Genomic DNA, 12,053 nt, shown 5'->3' with positions numbered 1-12,053 from the left:
TTTTTAAGAAAGCGCCACACCGCCTTCCACAATGGTTGCACCATCTTACATTCCCACCAACAGTGAATAAGAGTTCCAGTTTCTCCACATCCTCGCCAGCATTTGTTGCTTGCTGTTCTGTTATATTTTGCTATTCTTACTGGGGTGAGATGATATCTCATAGTTGTTTTGACTCAGCAAGTTTTAAAAGGCAGTTAATTGCACAGGAGAAGATTGCCCAGGCTTCTCCCATGGAGCTGCTGATAGAGTCAAACCACATGCCTTTCGGATCACTAGACCAGTAGAGCTTCCCACATAGTATAGGGTTATTAAACCTCTGTAAAAAGAAATATAATATTTTAATAAATATAAAACATTTATATTGGTCATCCAACTAATTGATTATTTCAAATTTAAAAGTTTCACATCTTTAGCTGAATTAAAAATGATAGTTTATATAAGAAAAAAATAAAGTGGAAGTAAAGACAAAATAGTTCCTTTTCCTTTTGGCAAAAACAATCTACCCCTACCCTCCAATGTTGGCCAAGCGTAGAATGAAGAAACAATAACTTAAGCTATAGAATTGGTTTTTAATAACCAGGGTTGACAATATTTGAAAACGTTCGACTCTATAGGGAAGTACTTAGATTTTGCAGATCGCTGCTGAATCTTCAATAATATTTCATAGTTCCAAGAGCACATTAGACAACCATTGCTATGTTCTGTCAAATTCCAAGCGACTCTGTACAATAGCCCAATACCCTACTCTATCCTGTGCCAATCTTATTGTCTCTGACACATCTGCCCCATTACCTGAGTCACTGAATCAATCCATCTTATTGAAGGTCTTCCTCTTTTGTGCTGTTCCCCCACCCTCCCAAGCATGATGTCCCTCTCCAAGGACTGGTCCCTTCTTGCAACATATCCAAAGTATGCCAGATGAAGCCTCAGAATCCTTGACTCCAAGGAGCAGCCTGGTTTCACTCTTTCTAGGATACACCCATTTGTTTTCCTACAGGTCCATGGTATATTCAGTATTCTTCTCCAGCACCACAGCTCAAAGGCATCAATTCTCCTTCTATAATCTTTAGTCATTGTCTAGATTTCTGATGCATAGTAAGTAATTGCAAAGGCCATGGCCTGAATCAGGTGCACTTTAGTCTCCAGACTGACATCATTGCTGTTCTGTACTCTGAAGAAGTCTCTGAAAATTGACTTTTCCAATACAATTCATCTTTTGATTTCCTGGCTGCTGGTACCAAGAGTGTTGATTGTGGAACTATGGAAACTAAAGCTGTTAATAATCTCAATCTCTTCATCGTCTATCATGATGTTACCAATTGGTCCAGTGGTGAGAATCTTTGTCTTCTTTATGTTGAGCTTTAATCCATATTGAAGGCTGGAGCCCTTAACCTTCTGCAGCACGTGCTTCAGGTCCTCCTCAGTTTCAGCAAGCAGGATTTTGTCATCTACATAATGCAGATTGGTGATGAGTCTTCCTCCAATCCTGAAGCCACATTTCTCCTCATGGAGCCCAGCTTCTCAGATATTCTGTTCTGCATATAGATTGAAAAGGTATGGAGATAGGACACATCCCTGGTGTACACCCTTCCCAATTTTGAAACAAGCAGTGTTTCCTTGCTCTGTTCTGATGACTGCCTCCCAGCCCAAGTTTAGGTTTTGTATAAACACAAACAAATGTTCTGGGATTCCCATTCTTCTCAGAGTTAGCCACAGTTTGTTGTGATCCACACAGTCAAATACCTTTTCATGGTCAATGAAACACAGCTAGACATTCCTCTGGTACTCTCTGCATTCAGCCAAGATCCACTTAACATTAGCTGTAATACCCCTACTACCACAGCCTCTTCTAAACCTAACTTACACTTCTGATAGTTTTCTGTTGATGTGCTGTTCCAGTCATTTTTTTGGATAATTTTTAACAGAATTTTGGTTGCATGTGATATTAATGATATTGTTGGATAAATTTCCACCATGTTGGGTCACCTTTCTTTGGAATGGGAACAAGTATAGATCTCTTCCAGTCAGTTGGCCATGTGATTGTCCTCCAGATATAAAGAAAACAAATAATTTCTTATATTCAGATATTTGGCTATTTCTAAAAGATCTTTTCATAATGACGGGTTATTGTGACATAAGATAGGCGGTTTGAATCACCAATAGCTCTGCAGGAGAAAAATACTCCCACTCTATTTACTGCCTCTGAAAACATTCTGGGAGTTAGGTGTGAGTTGGTTCTGACTCAATAGCTTATAGCAACAACATTGTGATATAGGTTTGACACTAACAAAGATTATTTGTGCTCTGTTCATCTCAACATAGTATATGTATATATCTGAAAAAAATAAGAAAGCAAGGATCTAGATTCAGTATGTCAGAGAAAATGTGATTTGAGTATATTATTGATGTTATGCAGACACATCTATTTTTAATTTCTTTTTAACGTATCATCCCGATCATCTTATGAAATCATCACCATCTCTTCTCATTCTTGTCTGAACTTTGCTTATCAGAATCTGGAGAGAAAATCTTTTAACCTGAAACTGTTTAATTATCACCTTGCACCAGGGAATTGTAAGCCAGAAAGATAATGTGCTTTAAAGTGGAAAATAAAGACCTTTCTATGAAAATTATTTGCATTTGTCTAAGATACTCATCCATAGCAGAGGGAAGCCCAGGATAGAAATGAGCAAGAAGAAACAAAAATTTGCTAAGCGGAGAAGTTTTTCACTTCCTATTAAGATATGTTTTACAAGTATAACTGTATTTTGCTTGAAGTGCTGTGAATTTTTAAAACTGAATATATACCAATTTTGTTAGGTGTGAACACATACCCTAAAGCTGGGCAGGGGGATGGAGGGAGAGAGATTCAGATTTTCTTGCAGTCTGTCTTTCTCCATATCACATCTCTATTAGTGATTAACTCAAAAGTGATTATGTGTGACTTGGAAAAGGAGCAACAAAAATAGAAGAATGTATATATAAAAAAAAGAGAGAGAGACATATGTGAGTAGGGGATGTGTGCTGAGAAAGGTTTTCATGCACTTGACAGACGTCTGGTGTAATGTGTCCACTGCAGCTGCTCATAGGAAAAGGAAGAAAGTAGAAGTTCAGCATAGGGGAAACATGTAAGGTTAGAGAAATAGTTCAAGTATCTCATGGTTTGAGGAGTATTTCTTTTTGCTGCTGTGAAGTGCTGTTGAATCAGTCCCTTACGCATAAATGAAATTCACACTGGTTCTGTGCTAGCCTCACAATTGCTAAGTGAATCTGCTGTTTTAACCACTGTGTTTCAACGTCACTGAGAGCCTTCTTCCTTTTTGCTATGCTACTTGCTGCTTACCAGTATTTTTTTCCCAGGGCGTGGCCCCTTCTGATAACATATCCAAAATATGTGAAATGAGTCTTGTCATCCTCATCTCCAAGAAGCATTCCTGGCCTCATTTCTTCTAAGATAGATTTGAATTTTTGGCAGTCCATGTTGTTCTTGTTAGGTGCCACGGAGTCAGCTCTGCCTCATAGCAGATACACAGCAGATAGCACAACAGGAAGAAACCTTGCCCAAACCTATGCCATCCTCACAACCTGCACTGTGCTTAAGTTCATTGTTGCAGTTACTGTGTCCATCTGTCTCATTGACAGTCATCATCACTTTTGTTGACCCCTTACTTTTCCAAGTATGGTGGCCTTCTCCAAGGAGTGGCCCCTCTTGAGCTTATACCCAAAGTATGTGGGACAAAGTTGTCCCACCACCTCTAAGGAGCACTCTGGCTGCACCACTTCCAGGATAAAGTTATTCATTGACTTGGTCAATTCTCAACGCATTGCTTTTGAGTCAGAAACAACTCAAAGCTGACCCTCCAGCAGCTTTTCAGAGTCTGTAAATGGCATAGAAAGAGACTGGCCATCATCTTTTCCTCCTTGAGCTGCTGGTGGATTCAAACTGCCAGGGAAGTGCTGCCTCTGACTGGCCATCATCTTTTCCTCCTTGAGCTGCTGGTGGATTCAAACTGCCAGGGAAGTGCTGCCTCTGAGTTAGCAGTGCAGCTCCCTATGGACTATGTCACCATTAGTCTGTAATATATGAAATACTTGTTGCCAACACCTCAATTCTAAGCCATCAGCTTTTCTTTAGTCTTCCTTATTCATTGCTCAACTTTCACATTTATACAAGGCAACTGAAAATACCATGAGGGTACTTAGCAGAGTGATAATTGCACGAAACCCACACTTGAGCCTACGTTAGTTAAGAAAATATTGTGAAAGAAATGCTATCAATTTTATGTATTTATACTTAAATTTCCTCCCACTGGAAGGAGGGATATACTAACAGTAAAAGCTAATGTGAAAAAGTAATTACAGGAGGAAATAGGAATATGAATTCAGATGATCTTGAGTACTTCTTTCTTTCCTAAGCAGAAACATGCTATTAGAGCAAATTTAAAGACAACAAAAATTTTACGTTTTTCCCAAGTACAAGAAATATCACAGACCAGGATGGACAAAGACTAAAGGTTTATGACTAGGAAGTAAAGTAGGAAATGGATCCTAGACTTCTATTTAAATACTTCATTAAGAGTGTCATAAATTGCTTGGAATATACCCTGGCAAAAAGAGAACTGAGACATAGAGACTTGTAGACCAATGTTCATAGCAGCGTTATTCACCATCACAAGAATGTGGAAACAGCCCAAATGGCTAACCCCAAAGGAATGGATTGAGGAATTATTGCACATTCACACAATAGAGTACTATGCAGTATGCAGGAGCATTGGTTTTGGAAATTACTACCTAACATGGGAGGGACTGGAGAGCATTATGCTAAGTGAAATAATCAGTCTCATAAAGACAAATACTGTATAAGACCATTATTATAGAGTGTGTATGAAGATCCAAGGAGGGGAGGGGGTGCTTAAACATAGGGTCACACAATTTGATGGGTGGGGAGAGGGATTGGTAAAGTAAAGGGAAAAGGTCCAGTCTGAAAAACAACATAGATTATTTTGTGAACTTTGTATGTAAACCAGTATAAAATATTTTTTTTAAAAGGAGTGTCATAAATTATTTTCCAACTAATTTTATCAAGTGAAATCTTCCATCTGGCTTCACTGAGAAAGAATAATTTGGAAGTGTGTAATAGTAGATTCAGGCCTGAAAGGGATCTGTGTAGTGGTTTTTTGTTGGCTTTTGGTGTTTTTTTTCCCTCTCATCCCAACCCCCTGATTTTTCTTTTAGCAGTTCCAGAGTGTGATGTAAACAGACTCCTGCAAGCCCACATGCTTCAGACTTGCTCATTAAAAGCACAAACCAGCCTCAGTCACTCCTAGGTTTACCCTCACTCCATTCCACTCCAAAGCTTTGTGTCTTGCAACAGCAGGCGATACTTGCCCTTTTTACTTTTCACCCTCCATGCACCTATTCAGGGCTGCAGCTGACCTTCATTGACATGACAGTTGGTCAGTTCCTTTTTCCCAGGACTCTGCCGTCAGTGCAAAGTGGGTTTCTCAGCAGAATGGCCTGGCTGTGAATTCTGCCTAGGCTGTTTACTTCCTTTGTGACCCTGGACACATTCACGTCTCTGTGCTTCATTTTCTGAACTAGGAAAAGAGAAAAAAAAAATAATAATACCTACTTCTCAGATTTATCCTGAGAATTGAATGAGCTAAGCCACATAGACTGCTTAAAATAACGTCTCATGTGTTATGTTCCATTAAGAAAGTAAATTCTTAACTATTGTTTTTTTGATATCTTTGTTGTATTACTGTTGATCACTTTCCCTTTACCAAAGTTCTTTTCTTTTTTAATTGTGGTTTTAACAAAAGTTTACAGAAAAGTTGGATTTTCCTTCATTCATTGATGCACTTCCTCCCACTCCCCCAGTTCACTTCAAAAAATAAAAAATATTGACTCATTGTTGTATAATTTCCTTCCCCCTCCAAGTCCACTTGGCTATGCACCTCTTACTCTGGACTGTTGTCACACAGATAATGCCTAATCATATATTCCTTTTAAACAGGTTTTTTCCTCATCTATTCCAATTAAATCTTCATTTTTTTATCCCCCTTTTCAGTTTCTCACCAACCCCATGTCAGTATTGTTTTATAACAATGGTGTTATGCAGTATTTGTCCTTTTGTGACTATTTCAATCAGAAAAATGTACTCCAGGGTCACTCATGTTGTGTAATATTTCACGAGTTCATTCTTTTCCAGTGCTATGTAGTATTCTATTGTGTGAATATTTCATAATTTTTGTATCTATTCATTTGTTGATGGACACTTGAGTTGCTTCCATCTCTTTGCTATTGTGAATAACACAGAATAAACACAGTTGTGAATACATCTGTTTGGGTGTCAGCTTTGGTTTCTTTATGGTGTACCCCTAGTAGTGGAATTGTTGAGTCAAATGGTATTTCTATTTCCAACTTTTGAGGAAGTGGCAGACTGACTTCCATACTGGTTCTATCATTTTACTTTCCCACCAGCAGTGAATAAGAGTTCTACTAACTCCACAACCCTACCAGCATGTGTTGCTTACTGCCCTGTTGGCCTTTGCTATTGTTGCTGGGATGAGATGGTATCACATAGTTGTTTTGATTTACCTCTCTCTAATAGCCAGGGATTTTGAACATTTCTTCATGTGTCTGTTTGCCATCTAAATGTCCTCTTTGGTGAAGTGCCTAATCCATATCCTGTGCCCATTTTGTGATTGGATTGTTTACATTTTTCTTGTTGAGGTTCTGGAGTATTTTATACATTTCAGATATAAGTCTCTTATCAGTTATGTTATTGCCAAATATTTTTCCCAGTCTGGGGTATCCTTCTTACCCTGTGGAAGACGTTTTTTTTGATGTGCATAGGTATTTGATTCTTAGAAGGTTCCATTTATCCATTTTATTCTCTCCTGGTTGTAGGGTTTTCATTATGTTTGAAATACTGTTCATGCTGTGGGTTAGGGCTTCTAGAGTTCTTCCTACATTTTCTCTCATGAATTTTATAGTCTTTGGTTTTATTGGTCCCTGATCCACCTTGAGTTGGTTTTTATATACCAAATTCCCTTTCCTTTTTCCTCTTTTCCTTTCCTCACTGACAGTGATGAACAAGACAATGTGGTGTTTGTCTTCGAGAACTCACATATATTTACCCTTTTTCAGTTTTCTGTGAAGGCTCTTTTCTTTTTCTCTGTCACTTTGCCTTCTAATGATCCTTAAATTTTGTCTTTATACCTATTGTTGTCATTGTTGATTGCCTTCAAGTAGAGCACAACTCATAGAGATCCTATGAATAGAAGACATGAAGCATTTCTATAAATATCGTCACTTATCAAAGTTCATAGAGTTTCCAGAGCCATTTTGTTTAGGAAGTGGATGCCACTCCTGATATCTATACATAAACTTAATTGGCTAAGAAAATCACAATCTCCGAAAGTCTAACATGAAATGGATTCTGTTCCCTCTGTAATCTCCTGTCATCAAATTCCAGAGTTGATGATACCAGCATCCCTCAGGACAGTCAGGTCAGAATCCTCTTCCCTTACCAAGTTTCACATTTAATTATAACCTAGTTGTTTCTCAATTTCTTAATTCAGCCCTTTATTGTGTTCATTTCCTAAAGACAAGCTTCATATATGATCCCTGCCCCCAATCTAGCAATCTATCTTCATACTCTTTCTTTCAACTTTGTATTGTGAATTGAGTCATGATTTATAGAGCTAACTAGTTTTCCATTCCACCAATTTATACATATTTAATTTCACATCATTGATTGCAATCTCTGTAATGTTACATGATTTATACTACTTTCTTTTATTTCCTTTTTCCATTCCTCCTTCTTTCCCAACTCTTCCTGCCTTTTGAAATTAGTCCTTGGAAAATGCTGCCATTTTGGTCTCAAATGCTGATGACTCGAAGGAATGAGTACCTTCCTCATGTTGTTGTTCATCTTATAGACCTAGTGGTTAGCTGAAAACTGAGCCATGAGGATGAGTTCCATTTCAGTTCTGAAATGGGACTAACAGCCATAGGTAATATCTAACCAGTAAGTTTGGCCTTTTTAATGACTTTAAGTTTTGTTTCACATTTTATGTTTTTATCCTACTCTATTCAAGACTTTATAATAAAATGTTTTTCAGATTTGTCCATAGTTGGAGCTAGGTACCATCTAGCTCTTTTGTTCTTAGCATTGTGCAGACTGAGGTTCACAAGACCCATTAGTCCTTTGGACAAATTGTTTCCATGAACCTTGATGTTTTTCATTCTAGTTTGGGAGAGATCAACAACTGCCCCTTAAATGGCTGCTCATAAAGTTTCAAGTCCCCAGTCACTACTCACCAAAATAAGATATTGAATATTTTATTTGCAAACTATATTATGCCAAAAAAAAATAGATGCAGAGTTAATTAGTTTACACTTGATTGCTAACACAATTAGAAATGTCCAAACAGTTTCCACCCAGCTTTCAAGTAAATAACAAACATTTACCCACCAGGATCCAAACATGCCAAGCTAAAGGCTCACTCATAGGTAGAATCAGACTGACTTGAAAATACAAAGGTCCACCCACTAGATTCTGTTTTCCACGCAAGAGGCAAACAAATCACCCAAGCTGATTGTAAACAAGATCAGGTACAGTTAATCAGCTTAAACTTGATTGCTAACACAATTAGAAATGCCCAGTTTCTGCCCAGCTTTCAAGTAAATCATACACACACACACACACACACACACACACACACAGAGAGAGAGAGAGAGAGAGAGAGAGAGAGAGAGAGAAAAGCTCATTACAAAAACAGAGAAGGGAAAAAAAATCTAAGTGAATGCCAGAAGAGACTCTAAAGATTGCACTGGAGTGTTGAGAAGCCAAATCTAAAGGAAAACATGTTGAAGTGAAAGAGCTGAACAGACTATTTCAAAGGGCAGCTCGGGAGGACAAAGCAAAGTATTATAATGGAATGTATAGAGAGCTGGAATTGGAGATTAAAAAGGGAAGAATTCACTCTGGATTTCTCATGCTGAAAAAACTGAAAAACAAATTTAAGCCTCATGTAGCAATATTGAAGGATGCTGTGGGTAATATATTGAATGACCCAGAAGGCATCAAAGGAAGATGGAAGGAATACACAGAGTCACTGTATCAGAAAAAATCAATTGGCTGACAAATTTCAGGATGTACCATATAAGCTGGAGCCAATATTAATGAAAAAGGAAGTGAAAGCTGTATTGAAGGCATTGGAAAATATATATATATATATATAAATATACACACACATGAATAACCCAGGAATTGATGGGATACCAATTGATTTACTGCAATTAACAGATCCAGCCTTGGATGCACTACCAGTTTATGTCAGAAAATTGGGAGGATGGCTGTCAGGCCAATGAATTGGAAGGGCCCCATATCTGTTTCAATTTCCAAGAAGAGTGATTCAATTGAATGTGGAAATTATTGAACAATATTGATATCACATGCAAGCAAAATACTGCTGAAGATCATTCAAAAATGGCTGAAATAGTACATAGATAGGGAATTGCCAGAAGTTCAAGTGGGACTTAGAAGAGACCATGGCACTAGGGATATCATTGCTAATGTCAGATGGATCCTAGCTGAAAGGAATACCAGAAGAATGTGTATTAAGGCTTTATTGACTATGCAAAGATGTTTGTCTGTGGATCATGACAAGTTGTGGCTGACAGTGAGAAGGATGGGAATCCCAGAGCACTTGATGGTGCTCATCAACCTATACCTGGGTCAGAAGGTTGTTTGCAAGTGAAGCAGGGGAACACTGCATGATTTAGAATTGGGAAGGGAGTGTGTCAGGACTGTATTCTATCTCCATACCTGTCCAATCTATATGCTGAGCAAATTACCCAAGAACCTGGACTCTATGAAGAGGAATGTGGCATCAAGATTGGAGGGAGACTCATCAATAACCTGCGTTATGTAGATGCCACAACCTTATTTGCTGAAAGTGAGGAGGATTTGCAGTACTTATTGCAGAAGATTAAGAAATACAGCCTTCACTACAGATTGCACCTCAATATCAAAAATACAAATATCATTATCAGTGGGCCAACAGGCAATGTCTTGACGAATGGAGAGGAAATTGAAACTATCAATAACTTCATCTTGCTTGGATCCACAACTAACACCCTCGGTACCAGCAGTCAGGAAATACAGAGATGCATTGCGCTGGGGAAATCTGCAATTAGGGACCTTTCCAAATTATTGAGGATTAGTGATGTCAGTTTGAGGACTAAAAGGCGTCTGATTCAGGCCATAATCTTTCTGATTACTAGCTATGCTCTGAGACCTGGACAATGAATAAGGATGATAGAAAAAGAATTGATGCCTTGGAGCTGTGGTATTGGAGAAGAGAAATGAACATCCCATGAAAGGCCAAGAGAACGAATAGATATGTCTTGGAGATGGTGCAGCCAAAGTGCTCTTTGGAGGCCAAAATGATGAGGTTTTGCCTCACATACTTTGGACATGCTGTAAAGGTGTGCTATTCATTGGAGAAGGGCATGATGTTGGGAAGGGTGGAGGTCGGTGAAGGAGAGAAAGACCCTCAGATATTTTGACTGTTGTAACAGGCTCTTATGTATCAGGAAGTATGAGGATGGTGCAAGACAGGACTGGGCTCAGGTCCTTTGTTCATAGGGTCACAATGAGTTGTATGCAACTCGATTGTACCTAACAACAACAACAACAACATATTATGCCATAAACAGAAATATCCTGTCACTCCTATATATATATTTTTTTTTTGTGCATATTGCCCTATAGTCCTTCCTTTGTATGTTCAGCTAGCATGTCTACCTGTGTACCCGCTCACAGATGATTGTTATTACAATGTTGGTAGGTTTGTCCTCACGCACTCTCTAAAACACAAACCTGATCATCCAATCACTTATCCCCTCCTTCCCTCATATTTATTTAGTTAAGAACATTTAATGAAATCCACTGTGTTCTAGGCACAAATCACTTTATTTCCTTCTCTAAATTTCTTCAAAGGTGTTGACTCATTTCTTCATTTCCTTTGTATTGACTCCTTTTTATTTTTCCCTGTGCCTGTGTACCTTCTGTGTTCCACTCCCACTCTCATGCCTACTGAAATACTTTTCTTTTTCTTGCTCCCTTTGTAAACTACTATGTATTCTTCATAACCAAAGGCTCATTTCTCTTCATTTACCCATTTAACTCTGTCCAGGACTTGGGCTATAACAACAAGTAAAACATGAAGCCTTGCTGTCACAGAACTTACATGAAGTAAAACAACAAACAGGCAATAAACAACCACACAAAATGATTTCTGATTGTGATAAATGCTCCAAAAACATAATGTAAGACAGAAGGGAGAGAGACACCCACAGTGAACAGTGAGTTTGTGTGCAATGTGGTTGATCAGAGAAGTCTTTCCTAGTGAGGTAACATTTAAAATAAGTTGCGATTTGAATGAAATGAGAGTGAGCCAGGTAGATATCTGGAAAAAGAATATCCCAAGTCAAGGTTTTAAAAGTGCTAATGCAATGTGGAAGAAGTGTGACAGAGCTCGAAGAACATGAAGATTGGAAGTCAATCAATGAGAGGCAGCAAGGTGAGTTTCTACCACTTATGATTTTGCATAGCTGAATTGGGTCCTCATTTCTTTGTGCTCAGATAGTGCCTAGAAGTGTGTTGTCTTCTTTCAGCATGATATGTTGTTGTTGTTACGTGCCTTTGAGTTACCTGTGACTCATAATGGCCCTATGCACATTAGCTCTGAAACCTGCCCTACCCTGAGTCAATCTCATTGTCTCTGACAAGACCTAACCCTATTTCTCCAGTTACTGAGTCAATCCATCTCATCCTGCATTTTTCTCTCCTGTGCTGTTCCTTGACCCTTCTAAACAATATGTCCCTCTCGAAGAAATGGTCCCTCCTGGCCACATGCCCAAAGTATGAGAAATGGAGCCTCAAAATCCTTGCCTATAGGGAGTAGCCTAGTTTCACCCATTCTAGAACAGACCTGTTCTCAAGGCAGTCCACAGTATGTTCAATACTCTTCTCCAGC

This window comes from Elephantulus edwardii, unplaced genomic scaffold (assembly GCF_000299155.1).
Source record: "Elephantulus edwardii isolate Elephantulus edwardi_28Jun2011 unplaced genomic scaffold, EleEdw1.0 scaffold00067, whole genome shotgun sequence".
Lineage (NCBI taxonomy): Eukaryota > Metazoa > Chordata > Mammalia > Macroscelidea > Macroscelididae > Elephantulus > Elephantulus edwardii.
This window is presented reverse-complemented; position numbering follows the sequence as displayed.